Source organism: Phascolarctos cinereus, unplaced genomic scaffold (genome assembly GCF_003287225.1).
Source record: "Phascolarctos cinereus isolate Bilbo 61053 unplaced genomic scaffold, phaCin_HiC Scaffold_4;HRSCAF=312, whole genome shotgun sequence".
Lineage (NCBI taxonomy): Eukaryota > Metazoa > Chordata > Mammalia > Diprotodontia > Phascolarctidae > Phascolarctos > Phascolarctos cinereus.
Window position 1 is genome coordinate 92,590,141 of NW_027555847.1, and position 13,550 is coordinate 92,603,690.

At 39.8% G+C, this 13,550-nt stretch overlaps 1 pseudogene; it reads right to left on the minus strand.

Annotated features, from left to right (window-relative positions):
* Positions 1 to 1,417: 1,417 nt before the first annotated feature.
* LOC144456504 (small ubiquitin-related modifier 2 pseudogene) lies at positions 1,418 to 2,855 on the minus strand (annotated as a pseudogene).
* Positions 2,856 to 13,550: the final 10,695 nt, after the last annotated feature.

The following is a 13,550-nucleotide window of genomic DNA, read 5'->3' on the forward strand; positions in this document are numbered from 1 at the left end:
GGTACCATAGACAATGAAGCAATCAAATTAGAAGAGCAAGGAATAGTCTACCTGTCAGATCTATAGGGAGGGGAAGAATTTATGGCCAAACAAGAGATAGAGAGCATTATGAAATGTAGACTAGATAATTTTGATCATATTAAATTGAAAAGCTTTTGTTTTTCTTTCTTTTAGGCAATTGGGGTTAAGTGACTTGCCCAGGGTCACACAGCTAATAAGTGTCAAGTGTTTGGTCTGAGGCAAGATTTGAACTCAGGTCCTCCTGACTTCAGGGCTGGTGTTCTATCCACTGCGCCACCTAGCTGCCCCTAAAAAGCTTTTGTACAAACAAAACCAATGCAACCAAGATTAGAAGGAAAGAAGAAAGCGGGGGAACAATCTTTACAATGAGTGTCTCTGGTAAAGTTCATTTCTCAAATACGTAGAGAAGTCAAATTTGTGAGAATACAACCCATTTTGCAATTGATAAATGGTCAAAGGATGTGAACAGGCAATTTTCAGATAAAAAAATCAAAGCTATCTATAGGCATGCAAAGATGTGCTCTAAATCATTTTTGATTGGAGAAATGCAAATTAAAACAACTCTGAAATATTACCTCACACCAATAAGATCGGCTAATATGACAAAAAAGGAAAATGATAAATGTTGAAGAGGATATGGGGAAATTGGGACACTCCTGTACTTCCTGTTCTTCCATAACCGTGATGAATATGGAAATGTGCTTTACGTGATAGCACATGTATAAACCATATCAAACTACCTAACATTTTCAGAAGAGGGGAGGGGAGAGGAGGGAGGGAGAAAAATTTGTACTCAAAATCTTTTTTTTTATACAAGATGTTTGACTTGAAGGGAAAATTATCTAGGATTGATTTCTTTATAGTAATTTATCCCTACTGAGGGACACAGATTGCCCTACATGTAACAGCTATGTACAAAAGCATTATAAAATCGCCTTTGGTATTACAATGATAAAAGAAAAACATTGAAATTATCCAATCAAACAAGGTATGCAAGAATTTTTTTTGTGGGTTTTTTTTTTGTTGTTGTTGTTGTTGTTAAACAGTGAGAGCAAAATAACTTACTGGAATATAAAGACAGAAGTTAAATAAGCATGCTACTAATAGAGAAAAGGGATATTTTCACAGAACCAGTTTGTTTTTTCCCCTCTCCATCTCTATTTGATGTTGATCAAAACATACCATTGGCCATTTAGTTAAAAAAAAATACACATTATGCCTGTGCACATGCACCGGTTACTTTATGTACAATAAAGGAATGGGGGAAGGGAATCAAAGGAAAGAAAACTATACTGCAGTACTCAGGAGGTGGGTGAACCAAATCGTGGTTTTCTAATTGTGCATGTATTGTTTTCCTTGGGAGCACAGTTCTGAAGCAGAGTTGCATGTTCTCTTTTTAGTAAGTGCCTCCTGTCTGCTGCTGGAATATATTAGTTGTATCTTTAGCCTCCATTTCCAACTGTGCAGGTGAGTCTGTTTCATTGATTGGTTTGCACATCAGATCGGAATCTGATCTGTCTCACTGACAAACCCTGTTGTTCACGATAGGCTTTCATTAGTTTACTAAGTGGTGTGTGCCTCTTAATCTTAAATTGCACCACCAAATCATCTTGCCCTGCTACCTTGAAATTGATGCGGTCGTTGTTTTCAGTCTTGACTCCTTCCTTTGACTTTTCGCCAGCCAAGGCAGGTCCAGGGGGTCTTCTCAGCCGCTGCTTCAAAAAAAGGCACCAGGATGGTCCGCTCCAAGGGAAAGGGGAAGGGGGGTGGGGGCAGAGAAGTAGCAGCGGCAGGAGCAGGAGCAGCAGGAGGAGGAAGAAGATGATGGTGGTGATGGTGAGGAAGGGGAGGAGGAGGAAGGAGAAGAGGAGGAGGAGGCAGCAGCAGTGAAGGTGCTTGGAACTCAAAATCTTGTAAAAATGAATGCTAAAATTTTCTTGATATGTAATTGGGGAATAAATACAATTTAAAGTTAAAAAAAACCCTCAGGCCCCCAATATCAAACCCAGTGCCTCTTGTCACAACACTAAACATAAATTATAATGATAATTATTTGAAAACACAGTATAACAAATATGACGTAGTCATTGAGTCTATCTGTCCTATCAAGATGGTGATATCAAGGACTATAAGACTATGCACTGGATTTGGAATGGAAAAGCCTGGGTTCAGTCCTGGTTCTCCCCCTTCCTAGCTGTGTGACTCTGGACGAGTTACTTTTCTTCTCTGGGCCACAGTTTCCTCATCTGCAAAATAGGGATAAAAATCCTCACACCACCTTCCTACTGGGATGATTGCTAAGAAAATTCCTTTATAAATTTAAGGCTCTATAGAAATGGGAACTCCAATGATGAGGACGAGGATGATGATAAAGTCTATTTTCAAGCCAGTTCTCCTTGAAAATCAATTTTTAAAAACATGAAATTAGCTATGATTTTCTACTTGGAATCCACAAGCTATAGGCTATAAGGTTGTAAATCTGGCACTGCTGCCCCCACCTCCTTCCTGCGGCTATGCCTCCCCCTTCCTGCTTCAGGACAGTCCAGACCAGGTCCTTCCTGTCCCCTCCAGCCTAAACCAAAGATGTGCATGTGTATTGGGGGTGAGGGGGGGAGTAAAGGGAAGGAGACGGCTATCCCTGGGCAAACCAGAATTTCAGGAATCTTTCCCAAGCTTGGGGAAGGGTTTTTAGGGGCTGCCCAGATGAATAGGATCCTTCAGCTTGGGAGAAGGCTAGAGCAGCTATAAACAGGAGTTAAGTCTGAGCAATGTTTCTCTCCCCCACCTCAGTGGGACCAAGGGACTTGACATACAATTTCCTGGCTCCACCCCATGTTTGCTCATGTCTCTGCCCTGTCCATCTGTCTGTATGTCTGTCTACTCTTTCAACCCCCACCTTGGCTTATCATGAAGACTCTTAACACCCTACCCTTTTAGGGCAAGGCAGACATGCCAGTGAGTGGTCAGATGCTCTCGTGGGGTAAAGTTCTGGATTGGGTATCAGAGTTGTGGTAGGGAGGAGGAAACATTTAATCCAACTCCACCAAAATTGCTTAAGGTCTTAAATATATTTGCTTAAATATATTTGAGGCCCTTTGGGGATACAGATAAATAAAGAGGATATAAGCCATGATTCCAGGGTAGAAGAAATAATGAGATAGATTAGAGATATAGAATAACTGATATTTAAGACATAGCCAATGTGTCTCAGTGGAAAGACCTGGGCAAGGATAGTGGATGGTGATAAAGACGCCCAAAAGAAAAAGGAGAATGAGAAAGAAAAGAACACCAATAAAACATTTTAAATGCACAAGGGAAAGAAAATGGAGAAGGGGACACAAACAGGGTAATTTTGTTATTATTGTATTAAATTTCATATATGTGAAGTAGTAACAAAATTGCCCTGTGTACATAATATGTATACATACATGAACACGTGTATACATATTATGTAACACAAGTTTACAGTTTTGGGTACGATCCATTTTTTATTCTCCTTTATAAATTGAAATGTTTACATTTGCTAATAATTATTAGGCTCAGAATAAAAAAGAAAGGACAATGGAAAGACAGGTGCATACATAACTATAATACAAGGCAGTGTGAAATGTGTACCAATGAGAGACACTGATAAAGTGAAGTGAATGAGAAATCCTGGGGTGGAATCACATTCAAGACAGAGATGTCTCCAAAGACTGCACCTTGAAGGAAGAAAGAAACTGCAACAGACAGAGAGCCTCAGTCTTCTCATCAGTCAAATGAGGATGACAAAATCTCAAGTTCCCCTCCCATCAGGTTGGTATGAGGTTCTAATGAGACCTTGTAAGGGGTGTTAGTCTGGGGAGCTGTTCACATTAGCACCTTCCTGGCCATCAGTTAGATGATCTCAACTTGAGATCATGATGGTCAGTTTTCAATTATTGTTGTTTAGTTACGTCCAACTCTTTTTGACTGCATTTGGGGTTTTCTTAACAAAGATACTGAAGTAGTTTGCTATTTCCTTCTCCAGCTTATTTTATAGATGAGGAACTGAGTCAAAGAGGATTAAGTGGCTTGCCCATGACACAGCTAGTTAGTGACTGAGGCCAGATTTGAACTCCTGAAGATGAGTCTTCCTAACTCCAGGCCCGGCATTCTATCCACTGCACCATTAGCTGCCCCAGTTTTCCATTACAAGGCTTGAAATTTCATCTGTTGAAACTTCATCTCCACAGAGGTGCACCCCAGCACCTCTCCAAGAGGATGCAGGGAACCCCTCCTGCCTCATTGGAGGCAGTCCCAATGACTGAGGACTCTGGTTCATAGTCACAGGGACTCAGTCAATGGGACTGACTCCAAAGGAAATAGATTTATAGCTGGAAGGGCTCCTAAGGTCATCCAGTCACCTTTACTGATAAAGAAACTGAGGTTAATAGGTTGAGTAACTTGCTTAGCCCATGTCAGGCAGAGATTTGAAGCCAGCTCTTCCTGACTCTAAGCCCAGCAATCTGTTCAGTGCACCATGTTGCATAAGCTGGGAAAATGATACTACTCAGAGTGTTGAGTGTAGGTGTCTCATGTCACAGGGAGATTAGAAACAGTTTCAGGAAACAACCCATGTGCTCTGAATCAGTAGAAATTTGGTTAGTCGCACAACTAAATGACTACGGTACTGGCGAGTGTGGGCCACCAAAAGAAAAAAATGTGTATGATGCAGAAAAGCAACAAAAGGTCCATTCTTCTATTTGTGTAAAGCCTGATGGCAGAGAATGCTGAAATTGCACATTGAGATTGCTTTCGAAAGCTAGAGAGGAAGGATGGAGGGGGCCAGGGTAAATGCCAGGTTTCTCAACCATTGTCTGAATGCTTTATCTACCATGGTTTCTTATCCCTTCCAGTTCTGTGTTCTATGTTCCTTCCAGTTCTGATGTTCTACATTCTCAGGCAAGTTTTAGTTCTAACATTCTTGGTTCTATATTCTAAGGTCCCTCTCAGTTCTGGGATTCTATTTCTCTATTATGATTCTCCTTGACTCCCTGAGTGGTCATTTGCTTTCTGCCATATCCTTCTTGTTCTTTATCCCCTCCAGGCTGAACTTTCCTAGAGCCCCTCCTATACTGTCTCCTGAATCCAGAGAAGCAACAGCCACATCTAGTCCCCCACATCTTCTCCTTGATGCCTGCCAAGCTCTCCCAGCTCTGGAAGCAGCCACTCTGTCCTACCGTCTAGCTCCCCATAGCTTCATGCTCTCTTTCTCTAACTGTAATCTGTTAACTGCTATACACTCACCACCCCTGTTCCTGTTTTTACCTTTTAGTTATTGTTTACCATGGCCTAAAGCTATCTAGTCTGTTCTGGAGAAGCTGGAAAGCATCCTTCAATTATCCATTAGCAATTTGTGGAGTGCCTCATTTACCAGCCCTCTGGAAGACATCAACATAATTACATATCGGCATAATTGTTCAACAAATTTATCAGTGACTTGGAGGAAAACATAGAAGGGCAGGTTTATCCAATTTGCTGGGGAGGACCAATAACGCACCAGAAAACAAAGTCAGAATCCAAAACAGTCTGGTTCCAGAGTGGAAGGACCTGGATTCAAATCTGACCTCTAACACTTATACTTTTGTGAGCTTGGGCAAATCACCTAAAACACCTAGGCCTCAGTTTCCTCATTGATAAAGTGACAGATTGGTCTAGATGACCTTATAGTTCCAGATCTATGATCCATAAACTAAGATAATGAAATCTTCTAGAAATAATTGCCAAGTCCTCTAATTTGTTTTAAAAAATCAACTGGTTACAAGAAAGAGGAAGCAAAGCTAGATAACAATTCATAGTTAAAGGACTAAAGGCTCAATATGTCAGTATATAATATGAGAACAAAAAACTAACATGATCTTAGGCTCCACTGAAAAGTATAGAATCTAGAAGAAGGGAGTGAAAATCTCACTGCAAAAAACAAAAAACAAAAACAAAACAAAAAAGGGGGCAGTGGATAGAGCACCAGCCCTGAAGTCAGGAGGACCTGAGTTCAAATCCGACCTCAGACTAAACACTAGACACTTAACTAGCTGTCTGACCCTGGGCGAGTCACTTAACCCCAATTGCCTAAAACAAAAAACAAAACGAAAATCTCACTGCACTCAAATTCTGGTCAGATACCATTTGTGGGTGCCATATTTTAGGAAGGACGTTGACAATTGTTGGAACAGGAATGTTAGCAGCCACAGCTCCTGTCCCATGAGTTTTCAGTCTTACCTTCCTTGCTCAGACGGGTAAAGAGGGACTTATATGCTTCCTGCATGTCAACATGACAAACACTCAAGCAGTGACAGACAAGCCAATATGGCAGCCAGTCTGATGGAGAAGAATAAACTAACATAGCAACTACTCAGGAAAGGGGAGCAGACAGGGAGTAAGATGTGGAGGGAAGAAAATTAGCATGAGAAAGGGGTCTTCTCCAAGTTCAGTGAGTACTGTGTCCTTTGCCTTCGGGGGCAAGGCTAAGTAGTACCTCTTCCTGTAGAAGAGAAGGAAGGGAGACCTCAGGCTTCATGGGAAGTTCTGAGGTACTTACTCTCTAGGTGACTTTGGGTAAGACAATTATAACTCTTTGAATTACCATTTCACCCTCTGTAAAACGACAGAGTCAGACCCGGTGACCCCTGAGGCTCTTTCCAATTCTCTACCTGTGATGTATGACTTGAAGCAGTATGGGAGAATGGGGCTAGATCAGAGGAAAGGACAGGTTCCAGGGAGCCATTTCTCTTGTTCACCTACCCTCCTGGCTGTCCCACCTATTAGAGGACTGAGGTCCGAGCTACCTCTCCAACTGACCTGCCTTCAGGCCAAGGGCACTGGTTAGTTCTGGACCGTTGATCTCACATGCCTCCTTTGACTGAATGTCTCCAGGAATCATTACCACTTGCCCTCCCCCAATCTCTAGACCCACGGAGACTTTTCTGCCTATAAAATTCAGCCCCAAACCAGTCTTAGGCAGGAGAGGCCAGGGTGCCCTCCTAACCTTTCCCAATGTCCCTATTTTTTTTTCTATTTTGTTCCTATTCTCAGAATAGAGGTGAATCAATCCCTGTATTTATAATGAGGAAAGAATCAGAAATGACATCGGAGGGGTAACATCAGGGCAAGTGTGGGCTGGTAACTGTTTAACAACCATCTCCCTAGAAAAGAAAAAAAATACAGATCATACATTTTTAAGCTCAATTCACATTATTAGCATTTTCTTAAGTCTAGTCATCAACAAAACATAAATCATGCTCTGATTTGTAGCTGTTGCCAATATCCAAGATGTTAATGCTCACAGAGATAATTTAACTATTGGCTCTCAGGAGCCATTTTGAGCCTTGGGTCAAGGATAAAGGGTAGCTGCCAGATTAAAAAGAGGGATCACCTGGCTTTCATTTCATTTTATCATAGATTATCAGATCTGGAAGGTTCCTTAGAACACCGAAAACATCATTCAAAAATGGAAAGAACCTTAGAGTGACCTAGTCCAATCTCCCTCATTCTATAGGCCAGGTAACTGAGACCCAGCCAGGAGCCCAACATCATCTGGTCCAGGCATTCCAATTTTCAACTGGTTCTGTGGCCTATCTAATCTAATTAGAAGTTGAAAAACAAGATCTACCACAGATGTGGTAAGATTCATTTCAACAAGTCTATATTGAATGCCTCCTATGTGCCTAGTCTTGTGCTGGGCTCTGATGCTATGAAGACAAAAGAAAGAGGAGTCTTGGTCCCTGCCCTGAAGGTAGAGGTAGAGAGAGACAGCCTGGAACATCGCTCTGTTCTCAGCTTCAGCTGGAGGCCTTAGCTGCTATTACTTCCTCAAAGGATGAGAAACTCTGACATGGTCCTTGTAGGTAAAGCCTAGCTGGTTTCCCTATTCTAGTTCTATTAGAAAAGCAAAAACCCTAATATGCCCAGTCACTTAACTAGCAGAAAAGTAACCTTTCTCAGTCTTTTTATTTTTTCCCTCTGGACTAGAGGTCTGTCTTCTTCTTAAAGCCTTGCCTAAAAGGGGCTTTTCTTTCCAGAAGAGTCTTAACCCCCTTCCCAGGCCCAGCTCTCTAGGAAGCAAAGTTGGACTATTCCTAACCAGTTAGTACCTTCATGCTTAAGTCTGCTTTTTAAATTATGTTTCCTGGTCACTAAGGCTTGAATTTCTGCCAAAGGCTGTTCTCTAGTTTAGGATTAGAAAATCTTTGTGGCTTCCTGTTTAATTCCCCTTATAGAATCCTGTGTCAGCAGCCCATCTGGGAGTGAACTCTGTCAAGGAAACAAATGGTGGTCTAATCCCTTACCATCTTTGGAGGCCCAACATGTTACCTCTGCTATTCAGATAAATCTAAGCAAGTTCAAAAGCTAAACTGGGGGAGAAGGGGTGGGGACAAAGGTTATAGTCTCCTACCTAACCACATTCCTGGCCTTTTATATGTAGATGCACCAGCAAGTCCTATTCAGGTTTTGAGATCTCCTTATGTGAGAAAAACAGTAAAATCAGGGAATCAGGAATGAACTTGGTATGTAAGTTGACATACAGTAGAGAGGGAGGAAGGGAAAACCAAGAAAATAGGTCTGGCTGAGGTAAAGAAGCGGATGGTGCCTCCACCAATAGATTTTCTGAGTATTAAGTATGGGAAGTGTCAGACCTGGTCCCAAAGAGACTTTCTCACCTTGGGGGGCAGGCAATTATAGGATGATGGGATCACAGATTTAGAGATGAAAAGGACTTTCTCCCCCTTTGTCACACTGCCTCAATGAGTGGTCTTGTTTCATGAGAGCTTGATGGAAGGATTCACAGTTGACTTAAGCCTCACGTAGTCAGGATAGACAGCTTTGCCTAAGGCTCCACAAACTGAAAGGTGTAGGATATATACCATCCCAGACCTAGACCAGACCCTGGAGGCCATTTCATTCAACTCAGACTTCAGTAGGAATCTATAAAATGGGAAGATTGGACTAGATCATTTCTAAGGTTCTTTCCACTTCTGAATGATATTTTCTGTGTTCTAAAGGATCTTCCAGCTCTGACAGTCTATGATGGAGATCCTCAAGAGGAGACTGGGAGACCCCTTGTTGGAGATGTAGACTAGATTCCTACTGGGACCACTCATTGAGGCAGCATGACAAAGGGGGCGAGTGCTGGATTTGGAGTTAGGAAGACCTAGCTAGCTTTAAGTGCCATCTTTGCTGCTTATTAGTTGAGTGACTCTAGACAAGTCTTCTTTTTCTTACTCCTTTGCTCTGGTGAGTCAGTGATTTGACTATACACAGATGGCTAATTCTGTTCTTCAGCCAGTGTATTGGTTAACAAGTGTTTCTCTACACACGTGGAACAAAAATTTGCCTTCAGCTTTGGGTGCCACATTTCAAGAAGGTTATTGGTAAGATGAAGAGGATCCAGAGGAGAGCGACCAGGGTGGTGGATGGCCTCAAGTCCCTGTCATAGTAGGATGGTTGAAAGCACTAGGGATGGTAAAGAGAAGAGCCAGAGGGGACACAATAGCTGTCTTCAAGTATTTAAAGGGTGTCAGGCAGAGAAGTCATTAGGCTTCTTCTGCTTGGCCCCAGAGGACAGAATCAGGAGCAATGTGTAGAAGTTGCAAAGAAGCAAATTTAGGCTTCATATTAAAAAAAAAACTGGGCCACCAGCTGCCTCACTTTACATGCAGTTAGTACTTAATACATATTTATTGAATTTGAATTTGTACTTATTCCCATGTAGCTTGACTCCTTACAAAATCAGTCCCCATGGAATGTGAGGGAGGCATTTTCCAGCATGAAAAATATGTATAATTATAAAGAAGTCATATTTAAAGATGCCCCTTAATTGGGAAAGAAAAAGGTGCCAGAATGCTGCTATCTGATGATTAATCATTTCATAAGGATCATTGATTTAGAGTTAGAATAGATATTAAGTGTGGAATCCAACACCTTCACTTTACAGATGAAGAAACTGAGACTCAGAGTGATTAAGTGATCAGCCCAGGGTCACACAGTTAGTGAGAATTTGAGGCTGAATTTCAGCCTAAATCTTCTGGCCTTCAAGTCAAATCCCCTATTGACTACACTATCTCAAGGAAATGAGGGTATTTAATCTAGAAAAGTGGCATAGTTGCTGTATTCAAGATCTAGACTATAAACCCTGGGCTCCCAATGAGTGCTGAATTCTTTGGCTTTGGCAGCCTATGAAACAAAGAACAATACAAAATGGCCCTCAGTCCTCTGCCCCTTCTACTTCTGCAGTAATGGTGGCCAAGTGGCAGAAAAGGGGCAGAGGATGCCATGAATTACATAGCTTTTAGATTCTCTATAAATCTTAATTTAGTGTTCTGAATGTGAGGCCAATAACCAATGATTAGTAGACATACCGTTGGAAAAACAAAATCATATTAACCTTGACATTCTTGCCATAAACAAACGAAAAACTCTGAGCTAGCCAACACTTGACTTACTTTCCAGGCAGAGCGAAATGGAGGCCAAATCCAACACCACTACAAATCCATTTATAAAATCTTGTGAAAATGAGTCACAAGTGATAATGAACAGTATTATCTTTTAAATGAGGGAAATTTTAGCCAAATAGAGGGATGGTTCACAAATACTCTTAGATAGGGCAAAGAAAGGAGTTGATAAGTTGGTTTTTAATATTCCCAAAGGAAACAAGAAACATTATTTCATAGGATAAGTGATCATCTCATATTCTTGTACTCATGATTCAGATTTGCACAAAAAAACACCATGAAAATAATTGCAGCTTATATGCTGCAACATCTATTGCAAAGGATGACAAAGTAAAGAAATCCTATGGTGTATTCAATAAGACTCTCCAGATTGAATCACTGTACACAATGCTATTCAATGACTTCAGCACAAGAGTGAGAAAAGTTGAGGATGGTGAGAAATAAATTGGAAAGCAGTTCAGGAAGGAAAGAGGAGGAGGAGGAGGAGGAGGAGCAGAAGGAGGAGGAGGAGGAGGAGATAATGAAGATGAAGATGAAGGAGGAGAAGACAAAGATGATAAAGACGAAGAGGAGGAGGAGGAGAAGAAGAAGAAGAAGAAGAAGAAGAAGAAGAAGCAGCTTCTGGGTTTGATCAGCAACAAATATCACTTCCCACCAAAACAAAAACTGATTAAAATTTAACATGCAGGAAAATACTTCTGGTGTGAGGATTATCCTAGAGTTAACCATCTGTGTGCAGTCAGACCGCTGACTTATCAGAGCAAAGAAATAAGAAGAAGAAAAAGATATGGTATACAATTCAAACAGTGGGATGGGTTGAAAGACCTAGAAATGCTTAGCAAGGAGAACTATTTAAACAAGTAACAAAGCATGAAAAATGGGAAATAGGCAACAAAGATGGCATCCACACTAAGTATAACAATTTCATGCAGAAATTTAACTAATGCCAATTAATTGCCACAAGAATATCAAAAGGGTCTGAAAAAACTGAGTCAACTAACACTTTATTTTCTTATTTCTCTTTTTAATTTCACTTTATTTTGTTGGTGTGTTTTGTTTTTACATTACAAATATTTACAGATTACTCCTACTTCATGAAAGGGCTATTATAACCAAGTAAAACTAATAATACGGTGACCTTATCCAAAAATACACACAGCATTGCGTATCTGTAGTTCCCTCCATGTCTCTATTTTTTCTTCATTAACAGAAACGTATTTTCTCTCCCTCCCATCCCTACCCCATTGAAAAAGATCAAGAAATTCATTCTAAAAAATATGCATAGTCAAGCAAAACAAATTCCTTCAATGGCTATATACAAAAATATATGTCTGATTCTGCTCCCTAAATCTGTCATCTCTCTGTAATGGAAAGCATGGTGCATCATCAGTCCTCTGATATCATGTTGGTCATTGTGTTGATAATATCCTTCATTTTTCAAAGTTGTTTGTTTTTACAGTGTTGTTATTGCATAAATTATTCTCCTGGTTCTGCTCATTTTCATTCTTCATTAGTTTATAAAGGTCCTCAAAACTGTTCATTTTTATAATATTTATCTTAGTATAAATTATTCTTCTAGTCCTGCTTATTTCACTATGCATCAATTTATAAACGTCTTTCCATGTCTTTTAAAGATCATTTATTTCCTCTTTTCTTACAGCACAATACTTCTACATCCCAGTTATATATATATATAACTTATACAGTCATTCCTCAGTTGATGGGCATCCCATTAGTTTCCAGTTTTTTGTCACCATAAAAAGAGCTGCAAAAAATATTTTTGCACATATAGGACCTTTTCCTATTTCTTTAATCTCTTTTGGGTACAGCAGTGGTACATCTGGGTCAAAAGACACACATACACTGTTTAGTAACGTTTTGTGTATAGTTCCAAAATATTCATCAGAAGAATTGTACCCATTCACAGCTCCACCTACAGCACATTGGTGTGCTTATTTTCACATAGGCGCTCCAATATTTATCAGTTTCCCTTTTGGCATCTTTGTTACTGTACTGGGTATGAAGCAGAATCTCAGAATTGCTTTAATTTGCATTTCTTTAGTTAGTAGTGAATTGCAGCATTTTTAATATGACTATAAATTGCCTGATTTTCTTGTTGTGAAAATTGTCTGTTTATATACTTAGACCATTTACCATTTGGGAAATGGCTCTTTTATTATAAATTTGAATCAGTTCCTTATATACTTTAGAAATGAGACCTTTATCAGAGAAACTTGAGGAAAACATTTTCCCCATTTAACTGTTTCCCTTTTAACTTTAGCTTTATTAGATTTGTTTGTGCAAAAGCTTTTAAATTTCACTTATTTAAAATTATCCATTTTGCCTTTTATGCTCCTCACTATTCCATGCTTGGTCATGAACTTTTCTCTCACGTTTCTTCAATTTGTTATGATGTGGCTAAATAAGAAATTAATTGAAACAATAATATCAAAAAACCTACAGGGCATAGTATAGATCTATACAAATCATTAGCATTTCCATATAATACTAACAAAATCTAACAGGAAGAGATAGAAAGAGAAATTCCATTTTAAATTACTACAGAATGCATAAAGTACTTGTGGGAGTCTATCTCCCAAAATATACACAAGAACTTTATAAATACAACTATAAATCACTATTTACATAAACAAAGACGGACCTAAATAATCGGGAAAATATTAATTGCTCATGAGTAAGAGGAACCAATATAATAAAAATTTACTTACTTTTTAGGCAGAGAAAGATGGCAGCCAAATCCAACCAATTAATAAACATTTATTAAGTGCATACTAGATGCCAAACACCGTGCTATGTACTAGAGACACACACAAAAAGGCAAAAGATAGTCCATGCCCTCAAGGAGTTCACAGTTTAATGAAGAAGACAGCAAACAAATATATGCAAAAATGAAATGTACAGGATAAATAGGAAATAACTAAGGGAGGAAAGACACTAGAATTAAGAGAGACTGGGAAAGGTTTCCAGTAAAAGATGGGATTTTAATTGAGACTTAATGGAAGCCAATAGGAACAGATGAGGAGGGAGAGTGTTCTAAGT